At 38.6% G+C, this 9411-nt stretch overlaps 1 non-coding gene across 1 annotated transcript; it reads left to right on the forward strand.

Annotated features, from left to right (window-relative positions):
• Window positions 1–840: 840 nt before the first annotated feature.
• On the forward strand, window positions 841–947 carry LOC118348358. Its single transcript, XR_004801452.1, has one exon. It is a non-coding gene; the product is annotated as a small nucleolar RNA R71 (small nucleolar RNA).
• The last annotated feature ends 8464 nt before the right edge of the window (window positions 948–9411 follow it).

Consider the following 9411-nt stretch of genomic DNA (forward strand, 5'->3'; position numbering starts at 1 on the left):
TCACCACCCTACCATTTCTCAAAGTAGTGACCACCTTCACTTGCCTTACATTTGAACTCTCAACCGTTCCTTGTGGTGGCTGACTTTGTGGATTTGGTTGAGGTTGTGCATGAAGTTTTCCTTTCTCTTGAGAGCTCCAAGCGGTAGTCATCTTTGTAAGTGTGCTCCGAATGTCATTTATCGCTTGAGAGTTTTGATTGTTGATTGTTGCTTGACCTTGCATAAACTGCTGCAAGGTGTTTGACAATTGTTGTACCGTCACCTCAAGTCCCATCTTTTGCATTGGAGGTGCTTGAATTGTGAGTTGAGAGGGTCCCGGAGCCAAGGCTGCTGGAGCTACTTGTTGGTCATTCCTCCACCCAAAATTTGGATGGTTTCTCCATCTTGGATTGTAAGAATTAGAGTAAGGATCAGAATATGATTTTTGCATCATATTTACAGCATTAGATTGGTCCAACAATACCTCTTTGAATGCGGGGATCGTGGGACACTCATTAGTTGAAGGCCCATGATCCTCACATATGCCACACTTATCAGAATTTTTATGGACAACATGCACTTCATTAACCTTTTTCAATTCCATGGCTTCCATTTTTCTAGACAACAAGATTAATTTACCACGCAAATCATCATCTTCTTTTAAAGTGTATTTTCCATGACCAGACTTAACTTGCCTAGACCTATCATGCACATCAGTTGTGTCCCAAGATTGAGCATTTTCACCAAGGTAATCAAAATATTCAAATGCTTCCTCAGGCTCTTTGTCAAAAAATTCTCCATAATCAAAAAATTTTTGGTATTAAACTTTCATAAAAAAAACTTATCAAACGCCAATTTTCATAATCATGATGAGGACAAGCATTTAAAAGATCTTTGAACCTTTCCCAACTTTTATAAAAAGTTTCAGAATCCTTTTGGGTAAAGTTCATGATTTGTCTTTTAAGTGCATTTGTCCTATGTATTGGAAAGAATTTCTTCAAAAATTCAGTTTGCATTTCCTGCCATGTGCCTATAGTTCTAGGTCTCAATGCATTTAACCAAGTTTTAGCCTTATCTTTCAAAGAAAATGGAAACAACTTTAATCTAATAACTTCCTCAGTGCATGTCCTGTCCATGAATGTAGAACAAACCTCTTCAAACTCTTTGATATGAAGGTAAGGATTCTCGGATTCCATGCCATGAAAATGTGGAATTAATGGAATCATTCCAGGTTTGAAATTAAAGGCATTTGCATTCAAAGGTTGGATTATGCATGAGGGTGTGCTAGTTCTGACAGGTTGTAAATAATCTCTAAGTGTCCTATTCGGATTCACTACTTCTCGATCATGATTCTCATTTTCAGCCATGGTACTATTAGTGTCAGAAGATGACTCAAGAGAAAGTGATGCTGAGGTATAAGATGCTTGTGATTCTGTCCTAACGAACCGAGAAGTTTGGTCCCTAGTCCAACCAGTCATACAAACAAGAACAGAAAATAAAAGAATATGCAAGACAAACAAAAAATAAAGTAAAATAAAATAAAGAAAAATGTCACCCAAGCTGTGAAGAGGTTCACAGCGCTACAAACGTCTTCTCAACAATATGAGAATGCTCTACTAAACACTAGTTGTCCCTGGCAACGACGCCAAAAACTTGATCAGCTTTTAATTTTGACTTCCAAGCATAGAAGCTGTCAAAGTAATACAAGGGTAAATCCCAAGATCGAATTCACAGGGACAATGAGAATTTAGCAAATATTTCATATTCGTAAGACAACATATTACCGTTTGTGGTGACAAGAAATTTTAAAATGATAAGAAAACAGTAAACTAAATGATCTAGCAATGAACAAAAAAATAAGAAATGAGAAATAAATTTCAAAAGTTAACAACTAACTATATCAACACCAAAATGGGGCTATTTACTAAGGGAGTGTGGAATGAATTAAGAGTGAAATTGTTGGGAAGTTCAAGCATGAGTAAAGCTGAAAATAAAATTGAATCCATTTTTCTAAAATTACTAAGAATCAAGAGATTTAAAAGAAATGTATAGAAGTTGACTTAAACTTGTAAGAAGCAATAAAACAAACACTTGGGATGCAGTTTTCGCCCACTGATTTGGTGATGGATTTAGTTCTCTTTTCATCTTCTCTCAGCCATTCTCTCATTCCTAGAAATCATGGTCGGATAATATAGTAATGAACCACAATTTTTAATCTAATAAAACTACTTGACAAATTATATAACAACTATAAAATAGTGAAAGAAAACCATCAAAGTCATATTACTTGCTAAAGTATCAATCAAGTTAAATCAAGAACAAAGAACTCCAATCCTTTCTAGATGCAAATTGAAATATAATCCATCAAGTTAATCATCAAAAGCAAAAAATATTAAAGAAAATCCCACCCCAAACAGTTATGGGTTACTCCTTGAATCCCAAGGTAAAAATCTACCCTATCATCTCTAGATTAACAAATTGTCCAAAAAGATTAAATTCCAACATCTCTAGTTACTGCTCTAAATGGAAATGCTGAATAATAAAATCAAAATTGCTGTTGCTGAAAATCAAGTAAGAGGAAAAGCAGAAGAAAAAAAACTAAGCAAAAAAAAATGAAGACCCCTAGACGGCGCCGTGTAAAAATATTTTTATATTGCGCGTAACGTTTCCTCCAGCCCTGCGTTTCACTTCCCTTTTCATGCATTTTGAGTCTCAGCCTAGCACCAGTTCAATTCCAGCTCTCCGCAGTGCGCGCCTTCAGCTGCGCGTTTCATCTCCTCAGCCCAGCACCAATTCCTCTCCAGCCCAGCGCCTTGCCGTTTCGCATCTCCAGACCTTGCATTTTGAGTCTCAGCCCAGCACTAGTTCAACTCCAGCCCAGCACAGATTCCGCGTGAGTGGGTCTGCATCTCCAGCTCCTGCAGTTCGCGTGAGTGGGTCTGCCCGTGCGAGCTGCTCGCAGTGAGGCCACGATCCAGCCTCTGTAGTGCATCTTCTTGAGCCGCTCGATCCAGCCCAGGTTCATCCCGCATGCTGCGTCTCCTGCATGGTTTGAAGCCACTATCCGCATGTCCTCATCTGCCCCTCAAGCCACTAGTGTTCTACGTGAGTTTCCAGAGCCTTCTTTGGAGTTGCCATGTCAGTTGGGTAATTCCAAGAATACTCACGTGTTTCAACATATTTCCCATAATGCCCTGCAACATAAATAAAATATGAGGAGTAAAATTTTGGGGTATTAATTTTGGTGTGAACTAACTGCGCGCAATACAACTCCTTTCAAGTGCAAAATATCAAAATTTAATATTGTGTCGAGAACTAAAACTTACTACATAATTAAGTGCTTCATTCATATTTTGGTTAAACAAATCATTCACTTTAGTAGCTTAATCATGTAGTTTTTGACACTTTATCAGTGACGAGTTTTGCCATTGTAATAAGCTTTGTTTTAAGTTGAAAGATGCCTTTTTGTGTGTGTGAACTTGTTACAACGATTATTTTTCCTGTAATAACTCTAAAATCTAGTCCTCCATTGAGGCGCGCCCACACTTACATATAACTCTCTCTCTTTCAAACTTTCAGAGTATATATATAGAGAGAGCTTAATCCCCGATTTTTAGAGAGAGAGAGCGTGAGAGAGAGAGAGAGAGAGAGGGAGGGAAAGTTAGGCGATTCGTGATGTATTGGGTTGCTTTGGATTTGCATTTAAGGTAAATATTCCTATTTCTCTAGGATTATAGTTGGGTATGAAATTAATTGTATTGTTTATGGGTGATATGTATTGGCTTGATTTGTGGTTAATTGGTATGTTTATAGTGAAAATTTTGAAATTAATTCTAGTATTTGTTTTTTAATGTGTACAAAATATTTGTCTGCTTTGTGCGTGATGAAAGAGTTGGTTATTGTGGAAATAAAAGCTTAAATTGGTGAATGCATTGTATGCTGGTAATCTGTTTTGAAGTCCGCAAACAAGGTGTAAGCCGTTTGAATGATATCTATAACTATTTGAACGTGAGACAGAGACAGTTAGAACCAAACGTATGTCCATTCGGACCAAAACTATGTCGGTTCAAAAGTTAACCCACATTATAGATAGAGATGTAAACACATTAAAGCTTGAATATAATACCCAAATATATGTTAAAATAAAAAATAACATATTTAGATTTATATTCAAAGGGAAAAAGGGAAGTTTATAACCAAAAATATAACATATTTAACAACATAATTAATTAGAAATACTTTATAAAAAAAATGCATTCATATTAAAAGGGGAAAAAAGAAGTTGAAAACTTAGTAACAGCCAATTAGATTTTAAAACAAAAGTATAACATACTTAACAACATAATTAATTAGAAAACATTAATACTTTATAACAAAAAAAATACATTTACATTAAAAGGGAAAAAATAAGTTTATAATTAATTATAACACCCTGCCTAATTAATCATTAGAATTAACCTTAAGACGCCCTTAGAGTAAGCTTACAAATTTTGGGCTTTAAATATATTTTTTTTATTATTACCATTAGTATTATATTTTTTTATTGGTTATTGTAATAATTTCCCTTAATGTCGCATATGGGTGCATTTAGATAAAGTTATGCACATTTTGTAATAGTCCGCCCCTTTTCTCTAGAGACTGTGAGTCTCGTCTTACGTGTTTTTAATGTTAGCAGTTCATTCTTAAAGTACACCTAGTGTTTTAAATCTCTCGAATATTTTAAATGTCTTGGGAATATTTGTATGGGGTATTTCCAATGTTATTGAACCAAAACTGATTTTAAGTAAGACAATTATAATATTTTTGAAGAGCTCCAAAAATATTATAATTGTGGAAAATCATTTTATCTAAATGATTTAGTTATTTAAAAATATTATAAGATTTAAATTATGTTGAAAACTCTAAATTAATTAAATGGGTTTATTCTCTTAAAAGTAATTAGTAAAACTTCATCATTTAATTAATCATGAAAGATTATCCTTTATAAGCTAAAGTTTAATTAAATAATATTCTATATTAATTTCTCTCAGTGTTTTATGTTAAATCAGTATTTTAATTCCCCACCGTTAGATCGCCTTGAAGACCCCAAGATGAAGGGTTGGGATTAAAACCCTAACTCCCTCTCTATCTCCCTCGCTTTTCCCTTCCCTCTCTCTCTCTCTCTCTCTCTCTCTCCTCCCATTCTCCCTCCCACGCGGTTTCCCCTCTCCCTCACCCGATCTCCTCTCTCAGCCCAGCCTAGCCACCGCACACTGCCACCTGCAACGTCATCACCGTCATCAACACCACCTCTTCGGCCATCTCTAGCCACCGCCAGTACCACCCACGACAGCCCTCTCCCTCTTCTTAGCACGAGTCAACGCACAAGTTTATCACCCTTGCGTTGCCATATTAGGCCTCCCAAGCCACCGGACTACCACCAAAGGCCTCCCCTCTCACATGTGAACCCCTCCATGGAACCCAAGCCACGACAACCTCCATTTCTCTCCCTCTTGCCCCTTCTCGAAATGGGTCTCCCATGGCTTCATCACCACCAATGGCCCTAGTGCCACCGTGCATCGGTTCTAGCCCCACCGAGCACCTCCCTTGACCACCACGACTCCTCCTTGAGCTCCTCCATGCCAGCCGAGCCCTCCATCTCTCTCAAGCCCTCTCTCTCTCTCTCTCTCTCTCTCTCTCTCTCTCTCTCATGGCTCCTCTCCACCCTTTGGCTTAGATCTGCCATTGTAGAGCCGCCGCACTACCTTACCGATGCCACCACCACCTCGCCAAGGTCCTCTCAAGCCCCTCCATGCTCAGCCCCTTCCAGACTCGCACCTCTAGCCACCTCAAGTGGCCAAAACAACCACTGTACGTGGCTAACCGCCACCGTACACAACCTTATCCGCCACCCACAAACTCCCCACCATGTCGGCCACCCTCGCATAGCCCAGATCTCCCACTAGAATCTTAGATCGAGTCCTTGAGATAGTCTTGTTGTAAGGTCATGATAGTGACCGCTACTGCCCAAGCTAGTGGCTTCCGACGCCACTGGCCATGCTGGAGAATGAGCAACGCATGGGTTATCTTGTTGATGGTATAACTCTCTTTTTCTTTATCCTCGTTATTATGTTAATTGGTTGGTTAGGTTGTGGACTGTGCTGTTAGTAATTGTGGAGTTCACTATGTAGTGTGATGTGATGTGTAGCGATGTACGTGAAGTATTGGGTGTAGTTGGGAAGTGTGATGTGTAGTGTTGTGGATTGTGCTGGGAAGAGTGATTGTGAAGTATGTGCCATAATGGTGACGTGGCGTTGTGTGGATTGGGAAGAGTCCACATGAAGTATACTCTCGTGGCATAGTGTGGAATGGGAAGAGTACACGTGGAGTGTACTCCATATGGTGGAGTGATGCACCATATGGCTTGTATGTCATAATGGTGATGTGGTGTAGTGTGTGTGAAGGGAGTACACATGGAGTGTACTCCATGTGGTAGAGTGATGCACCATATGGCGTGTATGTCGTAGTGGTGATGTGGCGTAGCGTGTGTGAAGGGAGTACACGTAGAGTGTATACCATGTGGTGGAGTGATGCACCAAATGGCTTGTATGTCATAGTGGTGATGTGGCCTGTAGTCTGAGGTGACAGATGTCACCGTGTAGTAGACTTATGACTAGGAGTATGTGTGAAGTGATAGAATAGTGTAAGAGTAGTGCAGTGAAAACATGACGTGGGAATCGAAGTGACATGGTTAAACAAGAAGTCGTGCTTATGATGACTAATGAGTTAGTCGTGCTTATGATGACTGATGAGTTAGTACATGAGTGACTGTACTCATGAAGAGTTAGGAGTTGGCATAGAATTGACGTAGCGGGATGTCAGGTGGTGTGACAAGGTCACGGTGTAGCTTGAGAGTAGTCTCGAGCTACGTGACATGGCTGGAGGTATAACTGTGAATAATGTCATGTCATGTCAAGTGTTGGGATGAACTGTCAAGAGGGACGGGTAGCATGAAGAGTCATGCTAGCCGGGTTAAGAGAAGGTTGGTATCAAAGTATAGGCTTGTTTACACAAGCAGGTGATCAATGTGGTATATGTTGATCTTAAGTGATTAGGAGGTAGGGTACATGAGTAATCTGGTGATACATGTGCCAGACGGATTTACTATGTGTAATAGGTAATATGTCCTAAGCATAGGTACACAATGTTTGAGCCTTAGAGTTGGCATAGAGTCATGTTATATGCATGGATGAGAATGATGATGACGACAAGGAAGCGTAAGCTTGAATGTAGAAAGTGACTTATGTATTGTCTAGGTTGGGATGCATGACTTAGTCGGTCTGAGTCATGCATGAGGATGAGGTTAATAAGAAGAATAAGATGAAGGTCTTAGTGTCTTAACCCTAAGGTGAATCATGGGTTTACTCTAGTGGATAAGCACATGAAGTAGAACGTTGTGTTTGGAGGAGGTAGTGACTGTAAGTGGATCCCCGAAGGTTTTAACATAGTAAAGGGCACGTAAGAGCCTAGGGATATAATGAGAGTGTTTCAAGTGAAGTGTAGTTCTATTCTAAGTTTAGTTGCTTATGCACTAGATAGAGAATGACTCTAAGGTTATGTGTTTGCATGTAGGTTGTCAACTGACATGCACATGAATGGACTGAATGATATGAAAGTAGTATAAACTTCAGATAAGTATTACGTTCATACTCTTCTAGAGTTTTCTTGATATGAAATGAAAATGAAATGTTTCTCTTTACAATGATTTACGAAATGAAATGAAAAGGTGTTTTATGAAAAAACATGCTAAGAGTTTAAAGATATATGTATGTATGACCCTTCTTGACAGCCCCTTCTTATGCAACCAAAGTATTAAGTGTATGCATGTGAATGGATGACTATACGCAGTATCTATTGTATTATTTTCATGAAATGAGATCTGAGGCCTATGCCTTATGCTTTAAGTGATGCTTTAAATGCTGTGAAGAAAGTGTTTTAAAATGTCCCTATGAACTGATGCTTTATGGATGCCTTGAAAGATGATGTTTAAACTCATGCTTTTAAATGATTTTTTTCATGAATGGACTATTAAATGAAAATGACTAAAAAGGAAAGGACTGAAAGGAAATGAATGTTTTAATGTATGAAAATATGTAACGACTATGACTAACTGAAAGGGTACCAAAGGACTGGGCATATTGCAATGCCGGGTAAGAAGTACTTATAGTGCACTCAGTGCTGCCCCCTGACTGAAAGGTATTCCCAACCTGTGGCCACGGGCGGAATCCAAGTCCAAAAGAAGACTGCTAACCCTAACACATGGGGCGTAATAGTGCGTACTAGCCAAAGGAAAGTGATAAGAAGAATGTATAAATGCATTGAACTCTTTAAGAAGTTAAGGCACTGATGGGAGAAATGCTTTTTAAAAAAAAAACCCTTTTTAAGAAAAACCCTGCCTAGTGAGATAGAGATTCTTTGCCACTATCGGTGCAAATGTGACGAATGGAAGTTTGAATTGATTTTGTACCAAGACATGAAAATGTTGAAGATATGTGAAAGTTTCAGATTTAAGACGCATAAGATATATTGATGTGGTACGTGAAAAATCATCCACTATAGTTAAAAAATAATGTGCTCTAAATGTGAAGGAGTGGGATAACTACCCCAAATGTCACAATAAATATGATTAAAGAAAAAAACACTTTTATTGCAATTTGTTTGAAATGAGAGTCGATTTATTTCCTCGAATACAAACATCACAACGAAACTAGACAAATTTATGGCCTTATTCAAACAGGAAACCGAGGGGTTGCCTAACCGTTGATGCCATAAAGAAGAAGGGATGGTGTGTCAAGTAGGAAATGCGACAAAACATTAGGGTGGTTGGGTTTGTAGTAGTAGAGTCCATTGCGAAGTACACCCATTCAATCAGCTTCCTCATGTGTAGGTCCTGGAAGACACTAAATGTAGGAAAAAATAAGGCAACACAATTCCAAGATTGGGTTAGTTTGCTAATGGATAGGAGATTAAAATTAAAATCAGGAACATAGAGGACATTATCCAAGGATAAATTTTTAGATATTTGAACACAACCAATGTGAGTGATGGGAATAATCTCACCTGTGGGAAGTTGAATAGGATTAGCATGACCAATAGGTTGCGAATTGACAAAAAGAGAATATATGAAGCCATATGTTCACTGGCACCACTATCAATTATCAATTCAGAGGTGGTGGACGAGAAAGAGGATCTACAAGAGAGTGAAGAAATAATACTAGCAAAATTGGCTGATGTAGGTGCGAATGGAGTGAGTAAGTCCAGCAACTGACGATATTGAGCTGTAGTTAGGCCAACAAATGGAACTCTCAGTAGAAGTACTTGAAATTTGAACGTTTGTGGCGTTGGTGGCAATGTGAGAGGACCTTGATTTTCCATTATGAGTTCGTTGAGTGC

The sequence above is a fragment of the Juglans regia genome, chromosome 4 (genome assembly GCF_001411555.2).
Source record: "Juglans regia cultivar Chandler chromosome 4, Walnut 2.0, whole genome shotgun sequence".
Taxonomy (NCBI): Eukaryota; Viridiplantae; Streptophyta; class Magnoliopsida; order Fagales; family Juglandaceae; genus Juglans; species Juglans regia.